The sequence below is a fragment of the Ovis canadensis genome, chromosome 1 (genome assembly GCF_042477335.2).
Source record: "Ovis canadensis isolate MfBH-ARS-UI-01 breed Bighorn chromosome 1, ARS-UI_OviCan_v2, whole genome shotgun sequence".
NCBI classification, from domain to species: domain Eukaryota; kingdom Metazoa; phylum Chordata; class Mammalia; order Artiodactyla; family Bovidae; genus Ovis; species Ovis canadensis.
Window position 1 is genome coordinate 95,396,461 of NC_091245.1, and position 23,709 is coordinate 95,420,169.

At 41.7% G+C, this 23,709-nt stretch overlaps 1 pseudogene; it reads left to right on the top strand.

Moving 5' to 3' along the window:
- Positions 1-469: 469 nt before the first annotated feature.
- The window catches only part of LOC138435870 (histone-lysine N-methyltransferase SETMAR-like), a 28,766-nt pseudogene continuing 5,526 nt past the window's right edge, over positions 470-23,709 (top strand).

Genomic DNA, 23,709 nt, shown 5'->3' on the forward strand with positions numbered 1-23,709 from the left:
CACGCTCTCTGTGATCAAGTAATTATTGGGGCTGCCTTGAAAAGACTGCATCAGTCAAAACTCCAGCTGCCAGTCTAAGAACAAGCTCCTAATTCCCTCCAGCTGCCAAGAGTAAGGACAGGAATCCAGGGATCACCCAAATCAACTGGGACAGATACTGAACTGCCAGGAAAGCAAAGTCTTGACCTCAGATCTAAGGCTTCTGAGAAGACCTATAGGTGGCCCTTTGCCAGTCACAAGGCTCAGTCTTCAAAGTAAAAATGCAAGAAACGGTGCTCAGAAATCTATGAAACATATTTGCCCTTTAATGGGCTGTCTCTGTAGGGAGCAAGGCTACACTGCAAAGACTGTGATGAGGAAGAAAACCCATTTTTAGAATTCCCAAGGTAAAAGCATCGCAGAAAGTCAGACACGGCAAAGCAGCTAAAACAAGAACTGGCCCTACCCCTCACCAGAGCAGTCATTAGACATGCAGAGATTTAAAGATATCAGAGTAGAAGCAGAAAAAACAAGGATGGATTTGGTGTCAAGTGGTGTGGGACAGTGGACCACAAGTAATTATTACCTTGCAGTCACTCCATGACCTATGCCTGACCCACTTCCTTTTACAAGAATTAGGTGGGTTATGGTTTTAACACAAAGGTTTGACTTGTACCTACTTTGAAACTGTGAGGGCAAGGCCTGACTTTTTTGGAAGGAGAGGAAGAGGTGGGTGTGGATGGCAGGGACTCTGTGCCTGAAAGAGAAGGCGGGACAAGGAACAGCTGCATAGATGCCAACCTGGTCTGGTTTATTCAGAGGGCTTGCTCTACACTGGGCAGCAGGTTGGAATGGAGATCGGGAAGTTCTCTCTTAATGTCTGCAGACTGAAGCCCACCTAGATATTTTCAGGGGGTGCCAAAGGCCTCTGCTCTTGAGGATGATCCAAGTGGACCTCCAATAATAAACTTAGACATCTTAGAGAGTTTTCCTGCTGGGTGAAAAGAGAGATGGAGGAGAATATTATTCTCTAAGACCAAAATTTTCCTTTCTATAGATGAGATTGAGTAGTCTTCAAAAGACACATGACCTTTTTCTCTTTAGAGAAGCATTGCAGAGTTTGCATTGCTTGGGATTAGTGAGATTACCTTGAAGAATTCTTAATAAATGTCAAAGTCTTAAAAATCCTATGGCTTTATCTTCTGTCTCATGGCAGAAGAGGGAAGATTTTTTTTTAATAAGTACAGATTGTAGAACTCTGAATAGATTAATTAAACTAGAATACTTGCCCTAGTCTGCCAAATGGAACATCAGTGATTTTCAGTGTCTATTTGAAGAGAAGCTTGTCAAAACCCTATGACTAAAGGGAGTTAAAAGAGACCATGACGTAATCAGTGCATAATTTCAATTGGAGAAATTCAGAAGTAGAATGACTTGTGTCTAGACCTGGATATTATTAACAAGTATGCTTTGAAAATGAACTATAATTCTGTAAAGCAAGAAAAAAGTAACAAATGTTGATGGAGTGATTCTAAGCCATTATCTCCCAAACTTTAACTGTTCCCATGCTACCACCCTTAATAATTTTTCTGTTTCTTTGTTTTTACTTCATAGTTTACTTCATAATGTTTTTCTTTCCACCATTATGCACTTTAAAGTTACATATACTCTTTTAAGGGCTTCCCTGGTGGCTCAGCAGTAAAGAATCCGCCTACAATGCAGGAGATGTGGGTTCAATCCCTGGGTTGGGAAGATCCCCTGGAGAAATGCATGGCAATCCACTCAGTATTCTTGCCTGGAGAATTTCATGGACAGAGGAACCTGGTGGGCTATATAGTCCATGGGGTCGCAAAGAGTCGACTGAAGCGACTAAACGTGTACACATACTCTTTTAAAGAGGAGACTTTATATCATGACTATTAAAAAAAAAACTTGCCATAAATCAGAGGTAACAAGAAGAAACAGTACATATGTATGTAATAAAAACCAAAACAATCCTTAAAAAAAAAACAAAAAAACTCTAGCTAGGTACTATCACATGCCACAGGCTTTCAGCCTGAGGCCTGCTCTCTCTTAAAATGGGAGATTAAGAAATGATAGATGAACAGAGACCAGATGGAAACTTTTCCCTTGAAGTAATCAGCAAGACTAAGAGAGAATTGGAAAGGGAACAACTTGCTTACTGTGTGATTCAGTGTCACTGAATGTCAGTGTCTGGGTAAGACTGAACATTGTCTCCAGGGCCGTGTAAGCCCACATATAGTTTGTATGCTGTGTGCTTTGGGAAACACAGTTCTTGACCCTCCCAAGGTGACCTAAACCACATCCACCTTGAATGGAGTAGAAATTAGATAGGGAATCAGAGAAAGAAGGTATAAAGAATGTCTAGAAAGCAGATTAGGAAAATTATGAAGCAGAAACAAAGCAGAAGCAAAAAATGAAAAACCATAAGGCAAAGTATAAAAAAAGCTGGGAGGATAAACTCATTTGAATGCAAGCAAAGATGACCAACAAAAGGAAGATGGAAAACTCTTTAAAGACTGAAAGCAGCTACCAAGTGACATCACATCTAACCAACATCCAACCAAGATGAGCAAGAGAAGAAATTATCCAAATATGCATAGGGACTGACCCTGTAGGCCACATCAACTGTCATCTATTGCCCTCCTTTCTATTTTTTTCTAGATTAATTAGCTATTATTATTCTATTTTTATTTTTTGTTGGGGTATAGCAGCTTTTGGGGGGCTTCCCTGGTGGCTCAGAGGTTAAAGTGTCTGCCTGGAATGCAGGAGACCTGAGTTCGATCCCTGGGTGGGGAAGATCCCCTGGAGAAGGAAATGGCAACCTACTCCAGTACTCTTACTTGGAGAATCCCATGGAGGAAGGAGCCTGGTAGGCTGCAGTCCACAGGGTCGCAAAGAGTTGGACACGACTGAGGGACTTCACTTCACATAGCGACTTCACAACGTTGTGTCAGTTTCTGCTGTACAACAAAGTGCACCAGCTCTGTGTATACAGCCCCTCCCTCTTGAACCTCCCTGCCACACCCCCTTCTCACCCATCTAAGTCACCACAGAGCACCAGGCTGAGCTCCCTATGCTCTCCAGCAGGTTCCCACCAGCGAGCTCTTTTACGCATGGTATTGTATACATGCCAATGCTACTATCCCAGTTCTTGCTACCCTCCCTTCCTGCCCTGTGTTCACAAGTCCATTCTCTCCACCTGTGTCTCTATTCCTGCCCTGCAAATAGGTTCATCTCTACCATTTTCTAGATTCCATATATAGATGTTAATATATGAAGTTTGTTTCTATCTTTCTGATTTGTTTCACTTGCTCTCTTTTCTTGAAGGGGAATGGAGGTGATATTGGCAAGATGGCCCACATACCACTCTGACAGTCCACTGGTATTTTTCTCCTCTGACTGTGCCACATGGCTTGTAGGATGTTAGTTCCCTGACCAGGGACTGAACCTGGGCCTCAGGAATGAAGGCACTGAGTCCTAGCCACTGGACCTCAGAGAATTCCCTGCCCACTCTTCCGTCATCTCAAGTAACAGCACTGACTGTTAAGTCAGGTATTTCAGCTCCTTCAAAACCAACACATGCTTCATCCTTCTCCCCCTTCTCCCCGCTCCCATCGGTGGGAAAAATGGGAATTTGTCTAGCTGAGTCTTACTTCTCAGTTTAACCTTTTTGCCTATGGAATGTGAATTGCCCATCAGTTAATTTGTTTTTCTAGAAGGTAATAAAATGTAATTTATAACTGGTAGGCTCAATGGCCAGAGAGAGTGATAAAATTCCAAACCCAAAACATTGATATTCAGTACCTTTAGCTATTCTGCTATATAATCGAGTTTACAGCAAAGCAAAGATGGGTCAGTTGGGGCTTCTATAGTTGTCATTTATGCCTCAGAAAATAATTTTTAATGATTGGGGCAGGGTAAATAAATAAAAGACCAATAAAGCTCAAGTTAAAAGATATGTTTATATCACATCAGAAGCTGCACGTATGCTAACTAACATAAAACTGTGTTTTGTTGCCTTAAAAATTCCACCATCTGGGTTATAACAGTGACTCAACATAATAACCATAAATATGTAATAATATACTTAATATATACATAAGAAGATGTAAATATGTATATAGTTTTAGAGCTTCAAAAAGTGTTTCTCAAGTACTATTCCAAATGTGATTTTCTGAATTTTCAAAGTTCTTTTTAAAGTTGGTTTGATCTCACACTGACAGAACAAAGCAGAATGACAAGACTTCCTAGATTTTAATGTAAATTTTAAAAAAGTAATCAATTACACTTATATAACACACTGCAGTCTATGGAATGTTTTCACCACTGATCTTCACTGTGGCCCTGTGAGACAGTTAGACTGTACAGAGAAGGTAACTGGTCCAACAAGGTTTAGTGACTTACTCAAGCCCACAGAGCCAGTAAATAAAACTGCCGTTCAAAATGAGCATGGTGCATTCTCTGGGGAGGAGAGTCTGTCTGTCTCATCAGAGACCTCACAGGTGTCCTGACTCCATTGAGTCAGCAAGTTGTAAGATCTGTCCCTACCTGGTCAATGTCCCAGAATTGTGTTCTCAAAGTCAACTGAAGTGCCTGGACCAAACCCATGAGGGACAAAAGTCTACACCAAAGGGTTGATTATTATTGTGAGGAATGTTACTACCAAGTGAACCAAATAGAATGCAGTTGCTGGCAAACTACCATATCCTCTCCCTGTGGCAGCATCACGTGGGCTGACAAACTGCAGCCATGGGGTTCGATGATGGACATGAAGGGAGGGGAGGATGTTGAGAAGGGGGCAAGGAGAAACATATACCCACATGTCCTGGCACAGTATGCCTAGCATTATTTCTAATTCCATCATTACCAGTATTTATTATCATCAACTGTTCCATTCTAGAAAGGGGAAAGTTTAGACACAGATTAATTAACTTGCCCATAGTCACACAACTATTATGAGAGACAGGTTCAAACCCAGGTCTATTTGCCTCAAGACTCTCAGACCTTCTAGAAGGGAATGCTGTAGTGATGATAAGGATGGTGGTGATGGTGTAGGAGGCAGAAGAAGAAGAAGGGGAGGTAAAGGAAGAATGAGAAAGGAGGTGAAGGGAAGGAAAATTGGGAGAAGGGGGAAAGGGAGGAGGGAGACAGAGAGAGAGAAAGGGGATCAAGAAAGAAAGGAAAGTGGATAAAGAAGAGACAGAAGGGAAAGAGAAGGCCAGGATACAGCCTCTAGTGGATGTAAATATCAACATTTCCAGTGGCATCTCACAGTAACCCAAGTGTGAGCAATTGGTTGGACAGGATGGAGAGAATATACCTCTGTTAGTCTAGGGAGCATGGCTGTTCTTCTGGGGGCTGAGATGGGTGAGAGGATTAGGGGAAAGAGCCAGGTAAGCATTGCAGGAGGTGGTGCCACTGTGAAGACTTTCCTCCCATTTGGAGAGAAGACTGGACTAATCAGCCATTTAGGGATGTGCACAACAACCAGTGACAAGAAGCAAATTGTAGACCATCTCCCTTAGAAGTAACTGCACTGTATCACTATACTACTAATATGAGATTCTTGCCTCATTATTTTCTAACTTAAATACATCATTACTTCAACTCTCTAAGCTTCAGTTTCCCCATCTGTAAAATGGAACTAAAGCTATTTGCCCAGCTGTACTTATTGTACATAGCATTTCAGAAGCCCTCAGTGGGGCCAGCACTACACTCAGCGCTCTCTCTACAGGCATCACTGTTCTAAATACTTAGAACAATCTAGTGATTCATTAAGTAAATTATGATTTCCTTGTTCTGAGGCTTAGTGAGGCTCAGGATCTTGACGAAGGTAGGATTAGGGTATCTTTGTTAGGAAAATCTCAAAGATTTAGCCTGAAAGATTTTTTGACTTTTAAGCGTAACTTAAAAAAATTCTAGGACTTCCCTGGTGATCCAGTGGTTAATACTCCACACTTCCACTGCAGAGGGCGCAGGTTCAATTCTTGGTCAAGGAAGTTCTGCGTACCTCCAAAAACTAAAAAAAAAAAAAAAAATCTAGTTCATGGGACCACTGGAACCTCATGAGGAATAAGACATTTGTTCGATCTCAATTCTGGTACTGCCTCTCCAGATGGTGTTGTCATACTGAAGCCAGAAGCACCTGCTCTGAACTGCAGCAGAAAAATTCAGGAAACAGCTTTTCCTAGAGCAGGTTGGAGCCTACAGGCTTGCAAGGAGTAGGTTTCTCTATGGGTAAACCCCCCACATTAAGGGCCAGGTTGATTCCCTTTGACTCTCGACTCTGACTTGCAGCATCCTTGAATTTTTTTAGTAGAACTCTTCATACAAAGGGCTTTCACAGGTAGCTCAGTGATAAAGAATCTGCCTGGTGATGCAGGAGATGCTGGAAATGTGGGCTCAATCCCTGGGTCGGGAAGATCCCCTGGAGGACGAAACAGCAATCCACTCCAGTATTCTTGCCTGGGAAATTCCACAGACAGAGGAGCCTGGTGGGCTATGGTCCAGAGGGTCACAAAGAGTCACACAAGACTGGACAACTGAGCACAAGCACTCTTCATAGAAAGCTGAAGACATTTACACGATACCCTCCTATGTAGCACTCTCTAAGACCTCCCATTTGTAGTGAAACAGACAAGAAGTGGTTCAGGATTTGGATTTAAAGTTTTTAAAAAAACTTCTTGACATTCCTTTTTAAAGAATGACATCAATGCCTTATTACCAACATAAAATTTGATGAGCAGTAGTAGGGAACTCTGATCCCTTCTCTTTTTGTAATTTTACAGCTTCTACATTGTTTTCTAGAAGTTTAAATATATCATCACTTCAAGACTCTGTAGATTTTAATTATCAAAGCAGCTACATCCATTTTTTGCCAAAAGCAGAGTGACCTTATTTTCTAATGGAAACAAAGTCCATAGCTTGGTCCCAGTAGCAAGCAGTTAATAGGTCATTCCATAAAGATTTATATATACTTTGTGGACAGAGAAGAATTTCAAATAGGTAAGTCAAATTTCTGGACTCGCTTATATTTAATCACTTTAGGCAAGTTAGATTTACTTCAATTAGAGGCTTACAGCTTCGCTAAATGAGGTTTGTTTTTATAAAGACTCCCCCAAACACTTGCCATTAAACAATTAAGAGAATAGGAAATTTAGCAACTAATTTTAATATACCTACAGGGGAAACAAAAACAACAGTCACATTTGTTGTTGTTGTTGTTGTTTTAGTATGGAGATAGCCTCACTGTGGGTTAGAGAAATGGGTAGTGTTTCATAATTGGATTTATACATCTGCCATAACAGTTAGAACTGGGCATGGAACAACAGACTGGTTCCAAATCGGGAAAGGAGTACATCAAGGCTGTGTATTGTCACCCTGTTTATTTAACTTATATGCAGAGTACCTCATCTGAAATGCCAGGCTGGATGAGCACAAGCTGGAATCAAGATTGCCGGGAGAAATATCAATAACCTCAGATATGCAGATGACACCATACTTAGGGCAGAAAGCGAAGAAGAACTAGAGAGCCTCTTGATGAAAGTGCAAAAGGAGAGTGAAAAAGTTGGCTTAAAGCTCAACATTCAGAAAACTAAGATCATGGGCATCTGGCCCCATCACTTCATGGCAAATAGATGGGGAAACAATGGACACAGTGACAGACTTTATTTTCTTGGGCTCCAAAAACACTGCAGATGGTGAGTGCAGCCATGAAATTAAAAGACGCTTGCTCCTTGGAAGAAAAGCAATGACCAACCTAGACAGCATATTAAAAAGCAGAGACATTACTTAGCCAACAAAAGTCTGTCTAGTCAAAGCTATGGTTTTTCCAGTAGTCATGTATAGATGTGAGAGTTGGACTTTAAAGAAAGCTGAGCGCCAAAGAATTGATGCTTTTGAACTGTGATGTTGGAGAAGACTCTTGAGAGTCCTTTGGACTGCAAGGAGAGCCAACCAATCAATCCTAAAGGAGATCAGTCCTGAATATTCATTGGAAGGACTGATGCTGAAGCTGAAACTCCAATACTTTGGCCACCTGATGCGAAGAACTGACTCACTGGAAAAGACCCTTATGCTGGGAGGAATTGGGGGCAGGAGGAGAAGGGGACAACAGAGGATGAGATGGTTGGATGGCATCACCGATTAGATGGGCATGAGTTTGAGTAAGCTCTGGGAGTTAGTGCTGGACAGGGAAAACCTGTGTGCTGCAGTCCACGGGGTCACAAAGGGTCGAACACAACCAAGAGACTGAACTGAACTGAACTGACCTGCCATAAGAAAATTTACACACCTGGGGCTTCCCAGGTGGCACTAGGTGGTAAAGAATCTGCCTGCAATGCAGGATATATAAAAGATGCAGGCTTGATCCCTGGGTGGGGAAGGTCCCCTAGAGGAAGGCATGGCACCCCACTCCAGTATTCTTGCCTGGAAAATCCCATGGACAGAGGAGCCTGGTGGGCCACAATTCATAGGGTCTCAAAGAGTCAGGCATGACTGGTGACTAAGCTGGCACACACACATGTAAGAAAATACTCCTCCAAAGTGAAAGCAAAAACTTGAACAGAAATAGTTGGAGAGAGGTGGGTATGTGTGTAAGAGAGGGTGAGGGCACTCTTTCATTACCTTTTGGATTCAGCAATGTCAACCTATCTGCTCACTTTAATGCTGTGCTACTGCTGCTGCTGCTAAGTCACTTGAGTCGTGTCCGATTCTGTGTGACCCCATAGACGGCAGCCCACCAGGCTCCCCCGTCCCTGGGATTCTCCAGACAAGAACACTGGAGTGGGTTGCCATTTCCTTCTCCAATGCAGGAAAGTGAAAAGTGAAAGTGAAGTTGCTCAGTCGTGCCCAACCCTCAGCGACCCCATGGACTGCAGCCTTCCAGGCTCCTCCGTCCATGGGATTTTCCAGGCAAGAGCACTGGAGTGGGGTGCCATTAATGCTGTGAAATTCTGGAAAAAAAAATTAAAAATTTGTGTTTTGAATCCTCAATTTCTGCATCCCTATTCCCACACCTGCTATCCTCTTTTCTAAAAAAAAAAAAAAGAAAGAAAGAAAAAAGAAAAGCTACTGCCAGTGCCTTTGCTGTGATCCTTTCTTGTGTGGGTGTTCTCTCTGGAATAGCAGCTAAATCAAGAAAGGTCTTGGCCACAGCTCACTGCATTGGTGACTACCTTGAGGCCAGCCAGGGACAGTCTCAGACTCTGGCCAACTGCCACAGATGCAATTGCTTTGAGAAGCAGGTCTCATCACCACTAACCTCATGCAGGAAAATGAAAATGGGAAACAGTGATATTTTATTCAGTTTCCTCCTGCTCATTCTAGGAAACAGAACCAAGGCAACGTACGATAGGAATGAAAAGAGGTTTTTCTTAGTAAAGAAACAATCCACATGCAGAATCAGTACAAAAATGTGGCTTTGAGAATTTTCTCAAAAATATGAAATGACCATTCTTCATCTTCCTATCAGTGAGGGTGGGGGTAGGGTGGGGTGAGGGTTGAGCGTGGGTCGTTAAGTGGTTGACACTTAGAGAATAAGCCACATTAATCTTGTTTTTGAAAATAGCAAGTCCAAAGCATATAAGCTTTATAAATTATAATGTAGTTTTTATAGACAAAAGTATCCTATAAGCTTGATTTGGGTGAGACATGAGGAAATGTGGTTATGATATTTTGAGATCTCTTAATTAAGACTATTAGAACTTTTTGCAAAATAGAATATTCTTCATGTGCAATGTGAAGCTCGGAGCAACTTGCCTCTGCTGGAGGGAGCTCAGGAGTCACTGGGCCTCTAAGTGAGAAAGACACCCAGTGCAAATGTAATGGAAGTGGCAGCTTGCTACCAACTGCAGTCCACACTCTTGTAGTGCTGACTCAGTGAATGCATGTCCCTAACAACCTGCCTTATTCCTGGCTCTCTTTCTCCCCCAGAGCTCATGCTGTTGGTTAATAGACTCTTTCATCTGCCTGAGTGGCTGTGTCCACTCAGTAGGGGAGCATGCTAGAGACTGCTTGCCTAAATAAATAAGCAGAGAGAGGAGTTATCCCCGTGGAATCCTGCCATGAAATCACAGCATTCTCTTCACCATGAGCAGGGCAAGGGCCAGCCTCCCTATAATTCAGATGTGTCATGAACCTGCAGTAAATATCAGACAGATTCGTCAGACTAAGAGAGAGATTATTAAGCTCAGGGACCAGAAGAGCTCAGCCTCAGGAAGACAGACACCAGAATGAGATGGGAAATCAAAATGGGGACCAGACCTGCCCGGCCAGTTGGGGAGAAGGCTAATTTCTGATAGGGCAGTTCAGTGCAGTAGGTATGAGTCTAGGCTCTGTGTGTGTGGAGGCAGGGTGGGGATAGTGGGGTGGGGACAGGCTGGTTCCTATCAACCAAACAATCTTGGGCACATTTCTAAACCTCTGCACTACTCAGCGGCCCTGAGTTTCCTTATCTCTAACATGGAAATAACTGTTCTCTGACAGTTATAAGAGAGAACGTATCAAAATGGTCTGTAGTAAGCACTCATTAACTGCTAGATATTATTATCAAAGGCAAGATGGATTTGCAATATTCGTTAGTCAAACCATTATACCATACACCTTAAACTTATGCAATGATGAGTGTCAATTATAACTCAATAAAAATGGGGAAAAACTGAATAAATAAATAATGATGCATCATTTAAAAAAAAGCAAAAGCAAAACAGACACAGATTTTTCAAATGACATCTGATGGGTGATTGATGATCCTTTTGTCCCTGACCCCAGGTTCTCGAATAGGGAAGAGAGACAAATTCAGCTGAGCTTTAAATTATGTCTCATACTTGAGTTCTGCAAATGTTGACTTTGTGTTGGATTAATTTCTGTGCAGAGGAGCTGGTATGAAAGTAGGCTGAGCTCTCAGTTGGCCATTTTCCCTTTATGCTCTACCTGGTCTCTACAAGTTGCTTAATGAATATTAATTAATCAGAATTCATTAAGTGTCTACCTGAGAGAATTGCAGAGCAGTAACCTCTGACCTTTCTTTCCTTTTTTTTTTTTTTTTTTTACTTTATTTTACTTTGCAATACTGTATTGGTTTTGCCATACATTGACATGAATCCACCACGGGTGTACATGCGTTCCCAAACATGAACCCCCCCTCCCACCTCCCTCCCCATAACATCTCTCTGGGTCATCACCGTGCACCAGCCCCAAGCATGCTGTATCCTGCGTCGGACATAGACTGGCGATTCGATTCTTACATGATAGTATACATGTTACAATGCCATTCTCCCAAATCATCCCACCCTCTCCCTCTCCCTCTGAGTCCAAAAGTCCGTTATACACATCTGTGTCTTTTTTGCTGTCTTGCATACAGGGTCGTCATTGCCATCTTTCTAAATTCCATATATATGTGTTAGTATACTGTATTGGTGTTTTTCTTTCTGGCTTACTTAACCTCTGACCTTTCATCCTGTCTCCCCTGTTTTCTGGGGTTTTGATGGTGACAATTATGTAACACCCATTTTTATTAAATAAGGAAAGAGACAAAATTAGGAAAATGAAAAGCTTGGGTGCACTTGGCTGTGCTGCTTTTCTAAATGTGTATTAACTATTAATATTAACTTTGGTCTGAGCATTGTGCCAGCTGCTTTTCTTATGCTCTATCCTTTAGTCACTGCAAGAACCTACAAGGAAGTAATCTTAGCTTGACTTTCCTGAGGATCAGAGAAGTCAAGTAGCCTGTTCCAAGTTTCACATTAGCAAGCGGCAGAGTTCTGAACCATCAGTACTGGAGTGGGTTGCCAAGCCCTCCTTCTGGGGATCTTCCCAACCCAGGGATCAAACCCAGGTCTCCCACATTGCAGGTGGATTCTTTACTTTCTGAGCCACCAGGGAAACCCAAACCATCAATAGCTAGATCCCTCCTCAAATATTCCCTCCTCATATGTTTTGGAGTGTTTGCTGTATATATTCTAGAACATAAACCATCGGTTCATTCTCTGGCAATATATAGAATCAAACTATTTACAGGCAATCTTATAAATAAATTTCCACCACCCACCCCACCCTGAATGCTTTTGAATCATACACCCTACACCTTCATCAAACAATAGGGCATTTGTAAAGCTTGTACTTTCAGAGCAGCAATAACCACCCAAAACTTGGCTCCTCAGAAGTGGAGGGTGTCTGCAAGAGGGTGTCTTTTTCACCCAAACTGGGATCCTGGCTCCTGGGATCGGGAGCTCCAGAAATCCTCAGTTTAAGGTGGATGGCAGTGTTGCAGGAAAGAGCCAATTCTGACTTCTTGCTGGATGTGTTTCTTTGACTTTAACCTTTGCTTTTCATTCCTTTTCTTATTATAATCACACATAATGCCTTGCCTCAGGGAACTCTGTCCTTCTGGCTGACTGTTAAACTAAAAGTGCTTTTGTTCAGCTCACAGGGAGATAATCTGACTCTGCCCACCTGTGAATGGCTGCAAGAAAGAAGAGATTAACACATCCCCTCCCTGAGGCTGGCCTCTCCAGGAGATATTTGCAAGATAATGGCCTTTTTACTTTACTTCCTCAATGTGGCCCCCTTTCTATTCTATAAAAGAACCCAGCATACAGACCCCAACAAGAGGGCTATTTTGAGACATTAGTCTGCTATCTTCTCAGTCAGCCTGCTTTCCAAATAAAGTTGTATTCCTTGCCTTAATATCTCATCTCTGATTTTATTGGCCTGTCATAGCAGACCAAGCTTGGACTCAGTAACAGCATGGATGCTACAAAAGACTTTTGTTCCAGAGAAGTGTTTTAGGGTTCATTACATGACCATGTCCTGCCCTCAAGCGATTCTCATTTAGTGGCTCAGGGAAGGAGGGCCTTGCAGATTAAAATCACCTCTATCAGTAATTATGACCTACAGCTAGAATTGAGAACCCATGGAATTGGTTAATAAGATGGGAGTCATTAATCTCTCTGGTTAAAAGAAAAAGGTGAAGAATACTTGACACCAGTAATTGTTAGGATCATGATACTAGTAATAAAATTAGTTGAATGAATGAATGCTTCAGTGAAATCTTGGGATTTAAATGCTCCCAGACTATTTGGTTATTTCATTAGAAATAAACATAGTTCCCCACCTTTGCTGTGCCATAGTCTTGCCAAGAAAAGACTTGGCATCTTCCATCTCATTTTCAGAGAGTTACAACTTGGGACTTCTGTGTCTCTTACCTATAATTGACTTGCAGCTCTATGCCCTTTGGTCCATCTTCCCTACAGGTTTTATTTAGATTGCTCTCTGGTGTTCTTTTTCCTATATTTGTGCAGTACTCAGTTTGATTGCTTGAGGTTAATGGTTACTCCCCAGCTCTGCTTTTATCTCTATGAGGAATTTCCACTTCTCTTGTTACATCAACCTAAATGAACCTGATACCCAGGAGATGCTGTGACTATCATTTTCCCCTTGGCCTATTGGAATCCCTGATAGAGAAGTTAAGACAGGAAAGAATTTCAGGTTAAATGCATAGAACAATTTTGTATATAAAAGCAAGACAGCCATTTGAGGGGTCTTCATTTTCCTCCAATTCATAAAAGTCAGATAGTCAATGTCTTATGGGGACACTGTACATATTTTCCTGAAAAATAAAAGAAAGTACTAAAGACTTTTTTCAGGTTCTTTGCCATTACATTAATGTAATGATTAATATTGCTATAGTGAGAATGACGCAATTAGTTTTTGTCCTGGCAGGTTCTGATCCTACCTTCAAATCTTGATGTAGTCGTAGAGGTAGTAGTAATTGTTGTGGTCTGGGCACGGGTGGAAAAGAATTTCCAGACATGAGACAGAAGGAGAGGAAAATTAAGTTTATTAGAATGGGAGATGCTGTTAGAACAGCAGGTTAGCTCAAGGGAGAACTGAGCTTGAACAAGGTCCTTAGTCCACTTTTATACCCAGGGTACAAGGAATAGGATAGGGGTCTTGCGGGTCATTTGCTATACTGGGTGGGGAAAGAGTAAGGCAAATACCTTCTCCCTCTGTGATAAGAGGGGAGACAGGTTATACTGCTTTTTAGTCCTTGGGTCACCACATTCCTCCCTCTCTTTAAGGGCCAATTCTTTTGCCCCTCTTGATACCCTGCTCATGTTTAACAAACTAATTATTTCCCTTCTCAGGCATTTGAGAATCCAGTCTCAGGGGAAAGGGGGCGATGACCACTCTGACTTCGTCAGGCTGTACAGGGGCATCGTGGGGCTCTGGATTCTCTTTGCCTGCTCTCTCAGGGTACATTTAAGGAGGGAGATGATAGTCCATGGAAGGATAAGGTGACTTGTTTCAGCATCCTCTAAATGTTGGACAGGTAATATCCTTGTTGTACTACTACTTGGAGATTTGTTGTATTCTAGAAGAAACAAATTTAAAAAGAAAGTTAAATGTTCAGTTCACATCAGTTGCTCAGTCATGTCCGACTCTTTGCAACCACATGGACTGCAGGATGCCAGGCTTCCCTGTCCATCACCAACTCCCGGAGTTTACTCAAGTTCATGCCCATCGAGTTGGTGATGCCATCCAACCATCTCATCCTTTGTTGTCCCATTCTCCTCCCCCTTCAATCTTTCCCAGCATCAGGGTCTTTTCAAATGAGTCAGCCCTTTGCATCAGGTGGCCAAAGTATTGGAGTTTCAGCTTTAGCATCAGTCCTTCCAATGAACACCCAGGATTGATCTCCTTTAGGATGGACGGGATAGATTTCCTTGCACACCAAGGGACTCTCAAGAGTCTTCTCCAACACCACAGTTCAAAAGCATCAATTCTTCAGCGCTCAGCTTTCTTTATAGTCCAATTTTAACATCCATACATGAATACTGGAAAACCATAGCCTCGACTAGAGGCAAAGTAATGCCAACAAAGTACTTTGTTGGCAAAGTAATGGCTCTGCTTTCTAATATGCTGTCTAGGGTTATAACTTTCCTCCCAAGGAGTAAGCGTCTTTTAATTTCATGGCTGCAATCACCATATGCAGTGATTTTGGAGCCCAAAAATATAATGTCTGCCACTATCTCTACTGTTTCCCCATCTTTGCCATGAAATGATGGGACTGGATGCCATGATCCTAGTTTTCTGAATGTTGAGCTATAAGCTAACTTTTCAACACTCCTCTTTCACTTTCATCAAGAGGCTCTTTAGTTCTTCTTCGCTTTCTGCCATAAGGATGGTGTCATCTGCATATCTGAGGTTATTGATATTTCTCCCGGCAATCTTGATTCCAGGTTGTGCTTCATCCAGCCCAGCATTTCTCATGATGTACTCTGCATATATGTTAAATAAGCATGGTAACAATATACAACCTTGATATACTCCTTTTTCTATCTGGAACCAGTCTGTTGTTCCATGTCCAGTTCTAGCTGTTGCTTCTTGACCTGCATACAGATTTCTCAGGAGGCAGGTCAGGTGGTCTGGTATTCCCATCTCTTAAAGAATTTTCCACAGTTTATTGTGATCCACACAGTCAAAGGCTTTGGCATAGTCAATAAAGCAGAAGTAGATGTTTTTCTGGAACTCTCTTGCTTTCTCGATGATCCAGCAGATGTTAGCAATTTGATCTATGGTTCCTCTGCCTTTTCTAAAACCAGCTTGGACATCTGGAAGTTCACAGTTCCATATTGTTGACGCCTGGCTTGGAGAATTTTGAGCATTACTTTGCTAGCATGTGAGATCAGTGCAATCATGTACTAGTTTGAGCATTCTTTGTCATTGTCTTTCTTTGGGATTGGAATGAAAACTGACTTTTTCCAGTCCCACGGACACTGCTGAGTTTTCCAAATTTGCTGGCATATTGAGTGTAGCACTTTTACAGCATCATCTTTTACGATTTGAAACAGCTCAACTGGAATTTCATCACCTCCACTAGCTTTGTTCATAGTGATGCTTCCTAAGGTCCATTTGACTTCACATTCTATGAGATGTCTTGCTCTAGGTGAGTGATCACACCATCATGATTATCTGGGTCATGAAAATCTTTTTTTTTTTTTTTGTACAGTTCTTCTGTGTATTCTTGCCACCTCTTCTTAATGTTTTCTGCTTCTGTTAGGGCTACACCATTTCTGTCCTTTATTGAGCCCATCTCAGCATGAAATCTTCCATTGATATCTCTGATTTTTTTGAAGCGATCTCTAGTCTTTCCCATTTTATTGTTTTCCTTTATATCTTTTTGCACTGATCACTGAGGAAGGCGTTCTTATCTCTCCTTGCTGTTCTTTGGAACTCTGCATTCAAATGTGTATATCTTTCCTTTTCTTCTTTGCTTTTTACTTCTCTTGTTTTCACAGATGTTTGTAAGTTCTCCTCAGACAGCCATTTTGCTTTTTTGCATTTCTTTTTCTGGGGATGTTCTTGATCCCTTGTCTCCTGTACAGTGTCACAAACCTCTGTCCATAGTTCATCAGGCACTCTGTCTATCAGATCTAGTCCCTTAAATCTATTTCTCACTTCCACTGTATAATCATAAGGTATTTGATTTAGGCCATACCTGAATGGTCTAGTGGTGTTCTCTACTTTCTTCAATTTAAGTCAGAATTTGGCAATATGAAGTTTATGATCTGAGCCACAGTCAGCCCCTGGTCTTCTTTTTGCTGACTATATACAGCTTTTCCATCTTTGGCTGCAAAGTATATAATCAATCTAATTTCACTGTTGACTATCTGATGATGTCCATGTGTAGAGTCTTCTCTTATGTTGTTGGATGAGGGTATTTGCTATGACCAGTGCATTCTCTTGGCAAAACTCTCTTAGCCTTTGCCCTGCTTCATTCTGTACTCCAAGGCCAAATTTGCCTGTTACTCCAGGTGTTTCTTGACTTCCTAGTTTTGCATTCCAATCCCCTATAATGAAAAGGACATTTTTGGGGGTGTTAGTTCTAAAAGGTCTTGTAGGTCTTCATAGACCCATTCACCATCAGCTTCTTCAGCATTACTGGTTGGGGCATAGACTTGGATTACTGTAATACTGAATGGTTTGTCTTTGAAACAAACAGAGATCATTCTGTTGTTTTTGAGACTGTATCCAAGTACTGCCTTTCAGACTCTTTTGCTGACTATGATGGCTACTCCATTTCTTCTAAGGGATTCTTGCCCACAGTAGTAGATATAATGGTCATCTGAGTTAAATTCACCCATTCCAGTCTATTATAGTTCTCTGATTCCTATGATCACCCTTGCCATCTTCTGTTTGACCACTTCCAATTTGCCTTGATTCATGGACTTATCATTCCAGGTTCCTATGCAACATTCTCTTTAAAGCATCAGACCTTGCTTCCATCACCAGTCACATCTACAACTGAGTGTTGTTTTTGCTTTGGCTCCATCCCTTCATTCTTTCTGGAGTTATTTCTCCACTGATCTCCAGTAGCATATTGAGTACCTCCCAATCTGGGGAGTTCATCTCTCAGTGTCCTATCTTTTTGCCTTTTCATACTGTTCATGGGGTTCTCAAGACAAGAATACTGAAGTGGTTTGCCATTCTCTTCTCCAGTGGACCACATTTTGTCAGAACTCTCACCATGACCCATCCGTCTTGGGTGGCCCTACACAACATGGCTCATAGTTTCATTGAGTTAGACAAGGCTGTGGTCCATGTGATTAGATTGGTTAGTTTTCTGTAATTGTGGTTTTCAGTCTGTTTGCCCTCTGATGGAAAAGGATAGCTTATGGAAGCTTCCTGATGGGAGAGACTGACTGAGGGGGAAACTGGGTCTTGTTCTGATGGGTGGGGCCATGCTTAATAAATTTTTAATCTGATTTTTCTGTTGATGGGTAGAGCTGTGTTCCCTCCCTGCTATTTTAGTTCAGTTCAGTTGAGTCACTCAGTCATGTCCAATTCATTGCAACCCCATGAACCGCAGCACGCCAGGCCTCCCTGTCCATCACCAACTCCCAGAGTTCACTCAAACCCATGTCCCTTGAGTCGGTGATGGCATCCAACCATCTCATCCTCTGTCATCCCCCACTCTTCCTGCCCTCAATCTTAACCAGCTTCAGGGTCTTTTCAAATGAGTCAGCTCTTCGTGTCAGGTGGCCAAAGGATTGGAGTTTCAGCTTCAGCATCAGCCCTTCCAATGAACACTCAGGATTGATCTCCTTTTAGGATGGACTGGTTGGATCTCCGTGTAGTCCAAGGGACTCTCAAGAGTCTTCTCCAACACCACAGTTCAAAAGCATCAATTCTTCAGCGTTCAGCTTTCTTTAAAGTCCAACTCTCACATCCATACACGAATACTGGAAAAACTATAGCTTTGACTCGACAGACCTTTGTTGGCAAAGCAATGTCTCTGCTTTTGAATATGCTGTCTAGGTTGGTTATTACTTTCCTTCCAAGGAGTAAGCGTCTTTTAATTTCATGGCTGCAGTCACCATCTGCAGTGATTTTGGAGCACGAAAAAATAAAGTCTGACACTGTTTCCCCATCTATTTCCCATGAAGTGATGGGACTGGATGCCATGATCTTAGTTTTCTGAATATTGAGCTTTAAGCCAACTTTTTCGCTCTCCTCTTTCACTTTCATCAAGAGGCTCTTTAGTTCCTCTTTACTTTCTGCCATAGGGTGGTGTCATCTGCATATCTGAGGTTATTGATATTTCTCCCAGCAATCTTGATTCCAGCTTGTGCTTTATCCAGCCCAGCATTTCTCATGATGTACTCTGCATGTAAGTTAAATAAGCATGGTGACAATATAGAGCCTTGACATACTCCTTTTCCTATTTGGAACCAGTCTGTTGTTCCATGTCCAGTTTTAACTGTTGCTTCCTGACCTGCATACAGATTTCTCAAGAGGCAGATCAGGTGGTCTGATATTCCCATCTCTTTCAGAATTTTCCACAGTTTATTGTGATCCACACAGTCAAAGGCTTTGGCATAGTCAATAAACAGAAATAGATGTTTTTTTTTTTTCTGGAATTCATTTGCTTTTTTGATGATCCAGCAGATGTTAGCAATTTGATCTCTGGTTCCTTGGCCTTTTCTAAAACCAGCTTGAACATCTGGAAGTTCACAGTTCACGTATTACTGAAGCCTGGCTTGGAGAATTTTGGGCATTACTTTTCTAGTGTGTGAGGTGAGTGTAATTATGCGGTAGTTTGAGCATTCTTGGCATTGCCTTTCTTTGGGATCGGAATGAAAACTGACATTTTCCAGTCCTGTGGCCACTGCTGAGTTTTCCAAATTTGCTGGCATATTAAGTGCAGCACTTTTATAGCATCATCCTCCAGGATTTGAAATAGCTCAACTGGAATTCCGTCACCTCCATCGTGATGCTTCTTAAGGCCCACTTGACTTCACACTCCAGGATGTCTGGCTCTAGGGTGATCACACCCATCATGATTTTCTGAGCCGTGAAGATCTTTTTTGTACAGTTCTTCTGTGTATTCTTGTCACCTCATCTTACCTGTGTATTACTTGCCACCCTGCTATTTACCTGGGGCCAAACTATGGTGGAGGTAATGAAGATAACGGTGACCTCCTTCAAAAGATCCCATGCATCAACTGCTACACTCAGTGCCCCCAACCCTGCAGCAGGCCGCCACCAACCCCCGCCTCCACTGGAGACTTCTAGACACTCACAGGCAAGTCTGGGTCAGTCTCCCATGGTGTCACTGCTCCCTTCTCCTGGGTCCTGGTGCACAAAGTTCTGTTTGTGCCCTCCCAGAGTCTATCTCCCAGTCCTGTATAAGTTCCAGCAGCTCCCTGGTGGGGTTAAGGGCAACCTCCTCCAAGAGGGCTTATGCCACACCCAAGTTGGCTGTATCCAGAGAACCCTCATCCCTGTGGCAGGGAATCAGCAAACTAAAATGGACTGAAATGGGTGAATCTTACTCAGATGACCATTATATGTACTACTGTGGGCAAGAATCCCTGAGAAAAAATGGAGTAGCCATCATAGTCAACGAAAGAGTCCGAAATGTAGTACTTGGATGCAATCTCAAAAACAACAGAATATGTACGTGGCCCAAAGATTAATAGAAGCAGAAAAGCTGCTCAGGGGCTAGCCAGGAGAGCCAGGACCAGACAGTGGTTTGTGATGTTAGCGTTTCTCTAGGTGTAAGAAGATGCAAGAATTTGGGCTCATAAAATCTTTACCTGAAAATATCTGACTATCTGAAGGCCAGTTCTTCTGGCATTTTCCCAGAGCACAGTGCCTTATTTCTGATCTCCACCCTGAACACTTTTCAGGGGGTGTTGAAGCTCAGCAGCTTGCAGTGTTCATGATGTAATATTTATAGAGACAGCTGGCAAGTGTCAACTCCAGTCAGCAGGGTCAACATTCAGAAAACAAAGATCATGGCATCTGGTCCCATCACTTCATGGGAAGTATATGGGGAAACAGTAGAAACAGTGTCAGACTTAATTTTTGAGGGGCTCCAAAATCACTGCAGATGGTGATTGCAGCCATGAGATTAAAAGATGCTTACTCCTTGGAGGAAAAGTTATGACCAACCTAGATAGCATATTCAAAAGCAGAGACATTATTTTGCCAACTAAGGTCCGTCTAGTCAAGGCTATGGTTTTTCCTGTGGTCATGTATGGATGTGAGAGTTGGACTGTGAAGAAGGCTGAGCACCGAAGAATTGATGCTTTTGAACTGTGGTGTTGGAGAAGACTCTTGAGAGTCCCTTGGACTGCAAGGCGATCCAACCAGTCCATTCTGAAGGAGATCAGCCCTGGGATTTCTTTGGAAGGAATGATGCTAAAGCTGAAACTCCAGTACTTTGGCCACCTCATGTGAAGAGTTGGCTCATTGGAAAAGACTCTGATTCTGGGAGGGATTGGGGGCAGGAGGAGAAGGGGACGACCGAGGATGAGATGGCTGGATGGCATGACTGACTCGATAGACGTGAATCTGAGTGAACTCCGGGAGTTGGTGATGGACAGGAAGGCCTGGCGTGCTGTGATTCATGGGGTTGCAAAGAGTCAGACACGACTGAGTGACTCTGCTTCTACAAAAAATAAACCCTCAGTTCAACATCTCAAGAAAACTTGTATTTATGCACAAAACTCTTCTCTTGGGGTTGACTTTCCATAAAATCTTCTTATCACTCTCTGTACCCTTACTTCATCCTCCCATCCTGAAAGTCACCTGTATGTCAGACCTACTTCCTTTCCCTTCATAAAATGTAATTTCATTCCTCGTAGCTTCTTTACTGAAAACACACATCCTACTTTCCTTAAGCAACCAAGAACTGGCCTTTATATTAGCACTCTATAGATTGGTAAACATAATTACCAGTGATAATTTCTAAAAAAAATTCTAGAGAATGTCTCAGGAAGACATCAAACATTATTCATTAATAGTCCAAAATCCCTAGTTTCTCTGTAAGAGGAAGTTAGTGTTCAGTAATGAATGTTTCAGAATCTTATTTCATTTGGAAATGACCTAGCTATTCAATAAACTTCCATCGCTTAGTTTAGCACAACCTTTGAAATTCAGATTACCAATATCTAGAGAGACTGTTTTAGATAGATTTTTCTAAAATATAATTATTCTTTTTTTTTTTTTTAATTTTTAGTTTTTTATTTTTTAAATTTTAAAATCTTTAATTCTTACATGCATTCCCAAACATGAACCCCCCTCCCACCTCCCTCCCCAGAACATCTTTCTGGGTCATCCCCATGCACCAGCCCCAAGCATGCTGCATCCTGCGTCAGACATAGACTGGCGATTCAATTCACATGATAGTATACATGTTAGAATGTCATTCTCCCAAATCATCCCACCCTCTCCCTCTCCCTCTGAGTCCAAAAGTCCGTTATACACATCTGTGTCTCTTTCCCTGTCTTGCATACAGGGTCGTCATTGCCATCTTCCTAAATTCCATATATATGTGTTAGTATACTGTATTGGTGTTTTTCTTTCTGGCTTACTTCACTCTGTATAATCGGCTCCAGTTTCATCCATCTCATCAGAACTGATTCAAATGAATTCTTTTTAACGGCTGAGTAATACTCCATTGTGTATATGTACCACAGCTTTCTTATCCATTCATCTGCTGATGGACATCTAGGTTGTTTCCATGTCCTGGCTATTATAAACAGTGCTGCAATGAACATTGGGGTACATGTGTCTCTTTCAATTCTGGTTTCCTCGGTGTGTATGCCCAGAAGTGGGATTGCTGGGTCATAAGGTAGTTCTATTTGCAATTTTTTAAGGAATCTCCACACTGTTCTCCATAGTGGCTGTACTAGTTTGCATTCCCACCAACAGTGTAGGAGGGTTCCCTTTTCTCCACACCCTCTCCAGCATTTATTGCTTGCAGATTTTTGGATCGCAGCCATTCTGACTGGTGTGAAGTGGTACCTCATTGTGGTTTTGATTTGCATTTCTCTAATAATGAGTGATGTTGAGCATCTTTTCATGTGTTTGTTAGCCATCCGTATGTCTTCTTTGGAGAAATGTCTATTTAGTTCTTTGGCCCATTTTTTGATTGGGTCGTTTTAAAATATAATTATTCTTAATAGTTTATCTAAAAGTTCTTGTCTCATATATTTTTTAAAAGTTTCTTCACTAGAGTTACTTTCCTTGCTGACAAACTTGTAACAGATGTAACAGTTTAACAATATTTAACTTATGATATACCTAGGCATAGTGAAAATATTATGCTTAATGTTAATGACTCTTAGACATATCTATATTAGATTAGCAAACAAACATTAATACTAGATATTTAATATTGAATATTTCCCAGTTTACATAATTTGAAATTCATCTAGGTTAATTTCTCTTGTATTTAGAATTGTCTGATTTGTAAGTGCTTACTTTTCTTTAGGCCAATTAAATTAGAACTCTTCTATAACTTCGGCCATATTATATATATATATAAAAAGATACACACTGAGACATATATAAATCCAGACAGACAGGCAGAGATTTCATAGTTTTCCACTTGAGATTTAAAATGTCTTTTTGATCTCCCCCTCCTTTTTTTTGAGGTTCTAATTTGTCCAAGGCTGAGGTCTCAGGCAAAGTGGGCTGTGTATTACAAGGACATGGAAAGGGTTAACTTCAAACATTTCCCTAGGCAGGCCTTTTAACAAGCTAGTTGTTTTTAATTGCATATGCAAAAAGAACTGGTTTTGCAGGTTCCAAAAAAAAAAATTTCATTTTAAGCAGTTTTCTCCAGAGTCTAAAGAATATCATGGCCATCCTGTGTCAAAAAGTCAACTTTCTTTTCTGTAGTCATAGTTTCACAGCTAAAATATAGACCAAATAGTGCTCAAATTGACTCTGATATCAGGGGCAGATCAGCTGATAAAATCTTGGATTGTCCCTCTGGTTGAGAAGTGATGTTTTTGTCCCATCAGAAGATGGAACGGTTAAGGGAATTTGCAGGAGTTGGGGAAGCGTGGTCCTTCTCCACTGAGAAATAGGAGTAGTTAGAAGGGAATTCTTCAGAATGTTAGGAGAGTTTTTTGATCCCTCAGGCTTTTGAAAATAGGAGAAGGACCTGGACCAAAGGGAACCTCATAATTCTTTCCTAGAGGCCATGTGACTATGAAATGTTAAGTACAGGTCATCTGGGAAATCTGATGGAGAGAGACAGAGGGGACAGGAGATAGGGAGGCAACAGAAAGACACATGAGGCATGAGTTCCTAAAATCCGGATTCTGACTGAGGGCCATGAAGGACTGAACATAAGGAAATTCTGAGTCCTTTCCTTGCTTTTGGCAAAAGCTAGTGTGCCATTGA